Raw genomic sequence first — 12,787 nt, 5'->3', positions numbered from 1 at the left:
CAAACATACCAAGACAGAAATAAACACACCTAGCTGTAGAGTTAGGTAGCCATGGGAACACAAATATGTGGAGGGAGATTGAGAAAGAGAGCAAAAGATAGTGAGATAAATTTAAGGGAATTTTATATTCTGTTTATAATGGGGAATGGAAACTGAATGGGTTATAAATTGGGCTGCATAGCATCCATTTTTTAGGTGCTACACGGCCTCCTATGGTCCCAAAATGGCGTCCGGAATGCCTGCGCACGCTTCTAGTGTGACATGCGCCGGACGCCATCTTGGTAAAGGCGTTTGCGCTCGCGCAGATAACGAATGCTGGTATCATCTAAAGCAAGGAGGATATGCATTAGATCAGTGTGCAACACTGATTTAAAGGAATAGGTACCATTTTGGCACTCAACGCTCCAGCCAATGCACTGTCTTAACCACGAACAGCTGAACATGTCGTAGGTGGCCTGGAGGAGCCCCCATCAGTGCTATTTAAAGGGACCATGCAGGATTTACAAGTTACTTAATGGATTATTGCATCTGGTTGCTGATACATTTGTACCTGTTTTTGGAGGTGTCCTATACTTGAATACTAAGACGCAGGGACATAGCCTAAGATTTAGAGCCAGGACTTGCAGGAGTGAAGTTAGAAAACGCTTCTACATACAAAGGGTGGTAGAAGTATGGAACGCTCTTCTGCAAATGGCAGTTGATGCTAGCTAAATTGTGAGTTTTAAAGTCTGAGATTGATAGATTTTTGTTAACCAAGGGTAATAAGGGATATGGGGCTAAGGCCACAGATCTACCATGGTCTCATTGAATGGCGGAACAGGTTCGAGGGGCTAAATGCCAGTGCCACTTGCTGCCTCCTATTATGCGTCACCTTCTCCTGCAAGAAAGCGGGACGTGTGTCGGTGAGTGTCCTGCAGGATGTTTGGGTGATGTACCTATAATGGTTGAATAGCTGCCAGTGTGTGTGACCTGTCAGTTGTGGGTGTGCGGCTTGCAACAGTGGCAATGTGTGAGGATGAGAGGAAGCATCTGATTGGAAGAGTTGATTATTGATTGAAAGAGTTTATTGGTAGGTGGGTGATGGGGGTGTAGTGCATGGAGCCGTGAATGCGACTAGTGGTGCAGTAGGTAGGAGATGCCACTTGACAGTTGACCTCACTCACCTTGACCACTCATATCAAAGCTTCTTCCTGCATTGCATCCATGTTCGTGGTGCTATGCACCTGGCATTGACTTCGTCCCCTACTGCCTCCCACTGCCTCTTGAGCATATATCTGGAGGACCTCTTGCGGATATAGGATGTCCCTCCTTCTGTCCACCTCTTGCACCAAGGTCTCTAGTGCATTATCAGAGAACCTTAGTGCATGCTCTCTTGCAGTCCTGGTACAAAATCAGATCGGCAGATTGGTGAGGTCTGACATGGAGATTAGAGGATGTGGGATTTAGTGGTGCACAACCTTTATTCAATGATTTAACATAACTCATCAGTTTGTAAACATAGGGACAGGACCTCCATCTGTGTTTTACACTTGAGATGTTTGATCTCCGTTCCGACTCTGTGCAGACCCATAATTTATTTTTTGCACATAAGAGGTGCAGACTGCCTTTAAGAGGTGCTAGCCATTCATGCGCTATCGGGCCCCCCTGCTGGTGAGAAGCCACTGAACAACACAGCCTGGCTGCTCGTACTGGAATCAGGTAAATGAGCAGGCAGCACGAATCTCACGTGCGAGTTAATCACGTGCACCCCGCGCCCGGATTCAGGGGTTATCAAATTTAACCCCCAATCTGCCTAAAATTTGACATCTGTTTGCCACTATAAAAGATCTATTTTCTCAAATGCTCAGATAAAGCCAGCAATTTTCCAGTTTGTACTAAGTTAACTGATTCCACCTGACACGGCAATGGGGAGGGTCCCCAGGCTTAGGGGGCACAACACCAGCATGGGTTCTGATCCTGATCACTATAATAATGAGCCCCTGTTGGAAAGTTTGCATTTGCAGACGTTGGGGAAAGAACAGGATTGGAATCAGCTGTGATGCCTCCCCCCATGTAAAAAAAAATCCTACTAGCATTCAGAGCGCAGGCTTATACGTGAAGAATAGCTACTTAAACAAAATACAGGAGGGCACTTAATACCAATGGAATAGTGCCTCAGCAGAAGTTACAAATAAATAATCTATTCTTAAATGGGGTCTATCTGAAAAACTAACATCAAACTGATGTCAACTCAAAGACAGGTGGCATCTAGCCAAGTATAAACTGGCACAAATACTCCATTGCCATATTCTAAAGTCAGAATATAAACAACCACCTTGAATGCTCATGAGTCCCTACATGATAGTTTTTACTGTGTCTTTTTCTGGAAAGAAAGAAAGAAAGAAAGAAAGGAAGGAAGGAAAGAAAGAATTGCATTTGAAGTGTAGTCACTGTTGTAATGTAGGAAATGTGGCAGCCAATTTGCACTCAGCAAGGTCCCACAAACAGCAATGTGATAATGACTAGATAATTTGTTGTGGGTGTTGGTTGAGGGATCAATATTGGCCAGTTGAAGTTCAGTTCTCTGCTACATTTGCAACTTCCACTATTCTCCTCTCAATCTGATTCATATTTTATCTGTAATATTAATGTAGGGTGGTTCAGAGAAATGCAGCGATGAAGTAATTGGCCCACTTGTTTCTGAAAGGTTAATGCAGCTGGTGAGCACATTGATGGATGTGTATCTGCCTCTGAACAAAACACAGCAACATCTCTTGTAAGGATTGAAGTTTCTGGCTGAAATATGGCAGGCTTGAATTTCTTTATTGCTTGATGACTATTAATTGTGACGTTCCCGAGCAGACCAGTCCACTCGATTCCACATAAGCAAGCGCATTTATTTATGTGGAAGTGGTGCTGCCTTTGAAACAGATTATGAGATAAGTGTTTCACAGCAGCAATCTCTGAATCAGAGAGAAAACAAAATCTGTTTATACAGAAACTGAAAAGACTGGGCAGATAGATCGTTCTTTTAAGTAATTTTGTACTTCATTTATAATAATGTCACTTGAGACTAGGGCACAGTGCCACTTACAGACAGGTGACCTTTTTATATGCATGCCCTCTTAAACAGCTTTTACTGTACATTACATTGTGATCTATTCTGTCACACTGGCTTTTAGAATACATTATAACAAAACATCACTGGAGTCTGTCTTCAGTTCAAACATACATCATTGGGCAATGGAACGCTAGAGGTAAGAATCGCGTTAGATTAAACGAGAACATCGTGGGAATTTATACTCTTCAATACAGATTTCTAGATAAAGCCATGACATGGCTCTAAGGCATTCACTTCACCAAAATGAATGACAAATGTAGCGTCAACACAGTCACAGCAGTCACACATAGAACGGTTTCCTTCAAATCCTGAAACTTTGGTGTCTAAAGCTCATTGTTTGTCGTAGGATTTAGGGATTTGCATTGCTGCCATGTTTCCTTGTGAAGCAGAATGTAGAATCTTAATCCCAAAGGCAGCATTTAAATTTCCATAGACTACCAGGGGCCTGAATATATTCTTTTTTTCCCCACAGCCATTGGCATTTATTTCAGCATCATGTCCTATTTGCTGTAGAGTTCATTTTTCTTCATCGTTAGCATTATTTTGCAACAGTTGACATTCATGTAACACTTTCACATCTGAGGCTACTTTCCGAGGGGAGAGGCAGACACTGAGCAGGAAAGGAGAAACTAAGTGGGAAGACCAAATGTACAGTTGAAGGGAAAGGGGCCCTGAAATTATGTGGGGAGTCTCCTCGTCTCTGCAGCTCTGATGGAAGACCAGCGGAGCCCCTCAAACAAATGGCGGAGACCCGACTGGAAGAACCTCTGCAGAACTTCAGGGCCAAAAGGTTTTTGAAGGAACCTTCAAGAGGTAGCAAAAACCAAACGGTTTTCTCAGAGAAGTCCGGAGGGCAGGGACATACGCTTTCTGATTGGGCCACCTCACCAGCGAGGCAGAAGATGCTCCCCCCCTGACCTTGGCCAACTTTCCAGCAGTAAGATCATTTCCTTGTTGGAGGCAGGCGCCCCGGCATCTGCCAGGGAGTCGCACCAAATTAAGACTGGAAACTGGCTGCGGCTGCAGTAAGGGGGAAGAAGGCAGCTTAGACAAGTTGTCCAATTGTTTGTGCAATATGTTTAATGCTGCTCCTGAGGCCTGTGCAGAGCCATATTCTGAGAGTAAATGCACAAGCCCCTCTGAGGGAAAGAAAAACTGAGGCCCCCTCTGTCAGCCCATGAACTCTGGATGCCAATGCCTAACAGGTGGCATTGATGCCCAGCATTCAATCAGGGCAAATGATGGGAAGCCATGTTTCCCTCATTGTAATCGGATTTGCATGTGCCCGCCCAAACATGGCTGGGCGCATTTTATACCACTTGGCCTGCCTTCCAGAAAGGGCTGGGACATGGGAATGAAACAGACCCCATCCCCAAGTACATTTCCAGGTCCATCTGCCTAGCTCTACTAGAAAACTGGTGGGAGGAAGCTGCAGAGCCTAGGCCATAACTGAAAGAGTGGCCTCCAATAGTTGGACGGAAGGGCAGGTGAATAAACGGTATAGGGTAAAAGCTGGGACATCCAACTGGAGAACATTGCAAATATAGGCCTTGGAGAGATTTGAAAATGAGGACAAGAATCTTGATGTTGATTCACTCGGACACAGGGAGCCGGTGGAGGTTGACAAGGACGGAGCGATAGGTGTGTGGGTCTTTGTGCGCAGGAAAGGACTCGGACCACAGGTATTCTGCATTAAGCTGAAGTTTGTGAAGAATGGGAATGCGGAGGCCAGTGAGGAGAGATTTGAGGAATCCAAAGTTACCAATCAACTTTTTCCACCCCCTTCCTCTCTGTAAGTCAGGACCTATATAAAATGCATAACGACTCAAAAACTGAGAGTTTGACCCTTCTGCATGTATATGAAGTTCTCGGGGTACATAGACTTAACTGACCCCACGACTTACCTGACCTGGTGACTTCTGGGTCGTCCAATCTTTGCAGGCCCAAAGCTGGTGAGCTTTTTCTGGACTCCCTTTTCGGGAGGGCAGCTGACCGATTAGTGGGGCCCTGTCGTTAAAATGGGCCAGGCCTCCCAGTGCAGCACCCATGTGTCCTGCCAGCTTTCTGCCCAGGAGTTAAAATTCCCTCTATAATTTTCCCCTCCCATAACTAGTATGCTCCCTGCACACTTCCAAGCCAGCAGCTGTGAACAATTATTCAAATGGTTGTCCCCTGAATATTGATTGCTATTGCCATATTACCTTTCAGGCAAGATTTGTACCAGTTCTTAAGCATTTAGAACTCACTTACACCAAGATACTGAAATCAGCATCATCATATATAATATTCGTTGTCCATTTCTCATTTTATAAAGGTTTGTAAACAAGGAGATAATTCAATGACTTATACAGCAATCTGTCACAGAAACATCTTTGAATGATGAAGGTCTCCAGAAAGAATAAACTTTCTAACAGGAAGGTTACTGGCTCCTTTTATATTCCCAACCAAGTTTTTTTGTACCACATAAGGACATTAATAGCCTTTATTTGCTTTTTTATAGTAGATTTCTTTAAATTAAAAGTTATTTTTCTTCATTTTTGCATCCAGGCTTATTTTCCCTGATTTGGGTAATGAGTTAAAAGTATTCTCTATGTATTAGAGAGAGAAGGTATTATCACCACTACATTCACTGAACTAATTTACCATGCCCATGTTGTAATGCTTGAATTTGGATAGCTGGTCTTTGAGTTTAAATATATTTCTTACACTTCAGTTGCATGAATCAAGGTACTCATGCAAATATTAATATTGAGTATACTGTGGCACTCATTGCATGAAAGAATATATTCAGTAAAATTGTCACTGTGCATTCTTTGTTTATTCCATTGCTATACTAATATTATTAAGGGCAGCATTTTTAGGATTCAGTGACAAATGCCATAATGATAGCCTGTCTTCCACCTCCCCCCAGAATGGAACAGTCATATAGCACATTGGCATGATAGTCACTACATGAAATTACATCTTCTGTTCATATCTGTTTCCATCATTTTCAATTTCTATAACCCAGCAGGATGTAAATGAGATTGAGGTAAAATCTTAAACTGTGCAAACTCTTGTTATTCATTGAAATGTTTTAATATTAACTCATGCCATTCTCAATATGATTCAATCTTTTTCGCATTTAAGAATTTTAGCCTATTTTTCCTCCTCAGTTGTCTCCACTTGTGTTTCTTCGCCTGGGTCCATAGATGCTAACAACTCTCCAGTATTTTATGCAATTGGTGATTGCGTGTGTGAGCCTAGACAGTAGTCTATATGATTGTAGGGGGATCACAGGCAAGTCAGATCTTGTCTTCCCTCACTGTGAACATATGCCTTGCCAGTTAGGGCTCCTGAATAGCGATCAGGAGCAACAATGCTGACAGACTTATTCCCTAGTTTGGGGACAATGAGATCAAATGTCACACCTCCACTAGTGCCCTTGCTGAGATTGGTTAGCTTATCACACACCAGGGATAGGACCTAGGATCTTCTGGGTCTGTGTGGCTGAGTCACACATCATGCATTACATTCACCCACCGAGCCATTGAAAGTCCTGGTCTCAATATTCCTTCTTCTTCCTCTGAATACATTATTATGCCCCTCTGTTTCCTTGAATAGATGTGGAGAAGTCATAGGCCATATTTCGAACTAACGGACTTACTGCTCCCCACTGCTCCACAATGGCTAATGCTACATATGTATGCAGTCACAGGTGACTGATCAGTTAGATGGCTCTGCACTCTGTTAATATCTAAACTAACTGCTTCAGTCTAATAGCTCAGCTTGTTAAATGCATGTTGCACCAACTATTCAAATTTGCAATTGTAACTGTACTAGGATTCAGATTATAACGATTTTGTAGCAGTCCTTTTCTCTACATAGGTTAGGTTGTCAATGTTTTGCACTTTACCTTGTTAATAAAAATTAAAGTCTGGTGTTGCAATCTTCCCCACACTGGCACCATCAATTACATCCACTGAAACAGATTTATTATTTTTAAGCTTAATTTTATTAATCCTGGGAGAACTGGAGTTTCATTTGGTAGAGAACTAGCATGATAGGCCGGGCTTTCAGCCAATTGGAAGTCCAGGCTTGGAAGGTAGACATGATAAGGTCAATCTATAAAATATCTTTATGCATCAGACTAGGAAGAGGCTCTGCCTACAATTATACTCAGTGGCAGCCGTCTCAGATTGATGACATCCAGATGACTGAACCCGCCTGCAATGGTTGAAGGGTTAAAACTAATGTAAGATCGAAACGTTGTAAAAGATAGTGTTTTTGGAGAAGTCTGTACTTGCCTGTTCCTGCAACTGTACGTGCCTGAAAACTCCCTAATAAGGCATCCATGTCCTTTTAACCTTTGCTCTTGCAAAGTTCCTTCCTTTTCATTTTACAAACTATTAAGCTAAACTCTGTGCCTCGAGGCAATTTTCATCCTGCGTCATTCTGAGATGTGAATGCAACGTTCTGTTTTCTTGTTATGTGAATACATTTTGCATCCATGCAAATTACATCAATAGAAGCTGAAATTCTATTCATAGAAAAATAGTTCTAAAGTCTCTGTTTAATTTTACTTAACTCTTTAGTGGAGCAATTGATAAGATGGAGTACGAAATGGGTGCTAAAGCTGATTGTATTGACAGTTTCAAAATTTTAGGTATGAAATGCAATCTTAAGATTTACAAACATTTTACTTATTGGTCGTATAATTACTGCTTTTGAAACTTCAGATTTAATAAGTGAATGGTACATAAATGACCTAATGTGTTAGGTAAAAGATTTTGAGTTCACACTAACTACAGCATTCTACAGGATGTCATGGGGACGAATTCTGTGTCATGAATGTCATGGCTCTGCTGAGTTTTATGTCATCTTCACTTTTCAGCCTCTTACCAGAGCAGCCAGTCAATTAGCCCACCACCAATTATTTTTCATGTCATTGATATGCTTCCCAATGTTCCCATGGTAACAATAGAAAAGAAAGGCATTGATTGCTGACATTTCCCGTGTAATAGGATTCACTGACTGCGCCCATACACCCCAATTATGCATCTTCTGAGGAGGTGCAGATCTAGATTAACAGGAAATTGTAATTAGAATTGTATAATAATGCAATTGCTATGTGATGCAAACAAAGTTTGAAGCCGTGATTATTTGTACCTAATAGAATTATAGAAATAAACTATACTTCATGGTAGAATGCAAAGTAAAAGAGCCCAGTTATAACAGTTGACACGTGGTTGATGGCCTATCTGTGAAAGAAATGTGTGTAGAGACTCCTGTCACAATTGCAGACTATATTGGCTCTTGCAGGCTGATTTCCCACAAAACTATATATAGCTGCTTTTAGGGAAAAGCAACAGTTTAGTTATCAATTCAAAGAAATCAATGCAAATTTAAACATAATCACATTTATTAATGATGCATCGTACTGCTGATGAGATATTTAGTCTGCAATGTTAGTGTTGGTTGTGGGTGAAAAGGGCATACTTAGTATATTAATTCATTCCCATATATGCGTGGAACTGAATTTTGAACAAAATTGAATAGAAACCAATTCCTTTTACAAGGTCAGTGTCTCTGTCTTTATTTTACCAGTACATGTTCCAACTTGCAGTCCACTTATTTTCAGCCAGGAACTTACCAAACAAAAGCTAACATTACCAGTTCCCTCTGCTTAATACATATGGAATTACCAAAGGAACTACATCCCTTCTTTCTTTCAAGAGTTAAATGTCTAAAGTTGACAAAATGTAACTGCTGTCTAGTATTCGATGGATCGCAACTGACTTTGAGATTGTTAACAAAATAGGCAGCAGACTCATATATACATCTTCTTAAAACACAAACTTGAAGAATAAATTGCAACAATAAACAATAAGAATAGTATGATTTTAACTCTAGTGCACATTACTGCAGTCAATCCCACTGCTGAGCTCTATGATGAGAATATACGAAGACTGTACTGACACACGTGATGTGAACTATATTCGAGTCAAAATATCATATATCAGATACATTATACTATATAGTCCCATTTCTTAATCGTTTTGTTTACCACATAATCCTTCAGGCATGCAGAAAGTCTCTTTATCCTAACACGATTCTGGCAAGGTAGAATCGGGTCTTTCTGTTCTGTTGGGCCTATACTTATTAGCTTCTCATTCTCACCTAACTCAATTTCATTCTCGTTATGTTCAGAATCACTTATTAATTGCACCAGGCTTAACTTTCATTGTAAAGAGACACTGTTCTAGGGACTGTTGTAGTCACCCTTTCTTAGATGTCAGCCTTTGTTCAATGGTAGTACTTCCACCTCAGAGTCAGAAGGTTGTGGGTTCAAGTCCCACTCCAATAGACCTAAGCTCAAAAGTACTTCATTGGCTGTAAAGTACTTTGGGATGTCCTGAGATCAAGAAAGGTGCTATGTAAATCTTTCCTTCTTTCTAATGCCCCCCATAATAAAGGGAAATTGATTCTGCTAATGCTGGTGATTCGCATTTAGAACAATTAGAAATGTTTGTTGGGGCTCGATTTTAGGATCGTGTTTCCGGCGGGTTCCCAGCGGGGTGGCCCCGAAAATCCCGATATCCGGTCACGTGACCGGATCGCGACGAAATCCCGGCCACTTCCGGGTACCACGCTGACGTGCGGGGCTGCGCGCGCAAGCCCCGCTGGTGGGAATCCCGCAGGCAATTAAAGCCAGCGGGGTTCCACTTGAGAGTACTTACCTTGCTTGTTGTGGTCAGTTAATGAGCTGAAGCAGCTGTCAAAAGAGGAAGTGTGGGATTTTCGGTTCAAGGCAGTGAGTTTCCCACACTGGGGGAAACAGTCTCCCTCCAACCAGGCGTGTTGCAGCCAGCAGCCTGTGGCAGCTGCCAAGGTGCGCTCCACGGGGGAGAGCCCTCACCCACGCAGGAGGCCACCGCGTCACATAGGGCAACCCCTGCCCTCCACCACCCCCCGCCAAGCCAGAGGACAGACCGACACGAAACCGCAGCCCCAGTCCGAGGAACCACACACCTACCCTGCACAACCCCTCAGACCAACACCTGCCAGTTGGGTGGTGTGTGGAGACCCTCGGAGGACGAAGAGCATGACCAGCACCAGCAGCCTCGCAGTCCACGCCGTCCGCCGCAGAGACGTGGATCCCCCCAACACGGTGTTGTTGCACGCCCACCTGCACAGCAGGAGGGAGGGCTACCGCAGAGAGAGACGCGTCGCAGAGGGCACTACCCTCGCCACAGGGTCCACAGACCGAGGCGCAGCTCCCCGGACCTCTCCGAGCAGCAATGCACAGGGAGGCGCAGATTCGCTCGACATGTAGTCGTGGAGATCTGCAGCCTCTTTCATGCCGAGCTGCTCCTGGCTGGCCCCAGCACCAACTGCTTACCTGTCGCTGTCAAAGTCACCACTGCCCTCCACACCTTCTCCTCCGCATCCTTCCAGGGTGCAGCCGGCTACACCGCCGATGTCTCTCAGTCGTCTGCGCGGACGAGCCCTGCAAATACACATGCACCTACTCTGCAGTAACACGATGGGTGGCATCAGTGGTGGGTCCTCATAGTGATACCCAGGAGCGGGCATTATTGGACATAACGGACAGGATTCGCGGAGACATGGCAGTGGTGGTGTCAATATAATGTATGCTGTTTGTTGCTCTGAAATTCAATATGGGTAACACCCATGACAAACCCTCAGACACCCTTGTGCACCCCCTTCATGCTGACGAGACGTTTGCCTTACGCTGCCTACTGCACATATGTGATGCATGCCCTGTGGCTGCAGCACAGGTGGTGGCAGGTTGAGTGAGGCTGGCCGTGAGGGAGATGCACGAGAGGGTGAGTATGGGATGGAGCAATGAGATTGTATGAGGATTGGGTTGCGTGTTAGTGGCAGGGTGAGTACTGGCGAGGTGAGTAGGTGGAGGTAAGATGAGGATGGGGTGTGAGTGGGTATGAAGGGTGATGTGACAGAATAGTGTTGGCGGTGCCGAAGGAGATGTGGGGTGGGGGCAGTGTTGTGGCAGACGGAGTGTAGGGGAAAGACTTCGTGTTCTCACTGCGGCTGACCTACTGCGGTCATTGCAGCGCCTCCTGCACTGTATGCAGGTGGGCGATATGTTGGTGGCGCAGGTGACCCCCTCTGCCACCTCGAGCCAGGCCTTCTTGGTGGCAGAGGCAGACCGCTTCCTCCCGCCCGCCGGGGGGAAGATCTGTGTCCTCCCCCTCCTCCTCACCCCATCTGATGATACCTGGGGTGAGGCATCATTAAACTGGGAGCAGCCTTCCCCCTGGGCTGCTCCATGCTGCAATTTGTTCCATTGGTTGCAGCATCTGTCAGTGGAGGACTGCCCCTTTAACTAGAGAGTCTCCAGCTGACAGATCGTACCGCGCATGCGCAGCCCGACCGACGCGCAGGCCAGCGCCGTGGACCCCGGAGGAGCAGGTAATTGATTCCTATTAGTGTGTTGCCTGCTACGATCGCGTGGCCAACCCACTAATTTCGCCGAGCGTGTTGACCACGCTCCCGGAGGACCACCCGCTGGGAACCCGCAGGCCTGCTAAATTCGAGCCCTTGGTGTTTAAGTTAGCTGAGATTCTTCACAGACTAGACTGCCAAATGGAGTCTTACATTTGTCTTAGTTTTGAAAGAAACAGGCAATGTCTGGACGTAAAGTTGTACGTATTTTAAGAAAAATAATCCCATTCTTTTTCTTACTCTTTTATTTTAAGTGCTGGTCACAATTTGCAATAATTCTCTCTCTGGATCTCGCTCTCTCTCTCTCTCTCTCTCTCTATCTCTCCAGCTAGGTCTCGCTCTCTTACTCTCTCTCTCTCTCTCTCTATCTGGGTCTCAGTCTCTCTCTCCTTCTCTCTCTCTCTCTCTATCTGGGTCTCACTCTCTATCTCCTTCTCTCTCTCTAGTTCTCTCTCTCTCTCTCTGGGATTCTCTCTCTCTCTCTCTGGGTCTCTCTCTCTCTGTCTCTCTCTGGGCTTCTCTCTGGGTTTCTCTGGGATTCTCTCTCTGGGTCTCTCTCTCTCTCTCTCTCTGTGATTCTCTCTTTTTCTCTCTCTGTGACTCTCTCTCCCTCTCTATCTGCTCCTCTCTCTCCCTTTCTGGGTATCTCTCTCTTTCTTGGTATCTCTCTCTCTCTCTCTGGGTCGGTCTCTCTCTCTCTGGTTCTCTCTCTTTCAGTCTGGGTCTCTCACTCTGGGGCTCTCTCTCTCTCTCTCTCTCTTTCTCTGGATGTCTCTCTCTGTCTCTTTCATTCTCTGGGTCTCCGTCCCTCTCTCTCTCTCTCTGGGTCTCTCTCTGAATGTCTCGGTCTCTCTCTCTCTCTGGGTCACTCTCACTCTCTGGGTCTCTCTCTCTCTCTCTCTCCCTCTGGGTCTCTCACTCTCTCCGTCTGGGTCTCTCTCCCTGGGTCTCTCTGGGTGTCTCCCTTTCTCTGGGTCTCTCCCTATCTCTGTCTGGGTTTCTCTCTCTCCGGGTCTCTCTCTCATTCTCTCCCTGGGTCCCTCCATCTCTATGTCTCTCTCTCCCTGGTTCTGTCTCACCCTCTGGGTCTCCTTCTCCTTCTCTTTCTCTCTCTCTCTCTCTGGTTCTTTCTCTCTTTCTCTCTGGGCCTCTCTATCGCTGGGTCTCTCCCCTTCTCTCTCTGGGTCGCTCTATCTCTCTGTCTCTCTCTCTCCTTCT

The sequence above is a fragment of the Heptranchias perlo genome, chromosome 11 (genome assembly GCF_035084215.1).
Source record: "Heptranchias perlo isolate sHepPer1 chromosome 11, sHepPer1.hap1, whole genome shotgun sequence".
NCBI classification, from domain to species: domain Eukaryota; kingdom Metazoa; phylum Chordata; class Chondrichthyes; order Hexanchiformes; family Hexanchidae; genus Heptranchias; species Heptranchias perlo.
The sequence above is the reverse complement of the archived record's forward strand: the minus strand, read 5'-3'. Positions refer to the sequence as shown.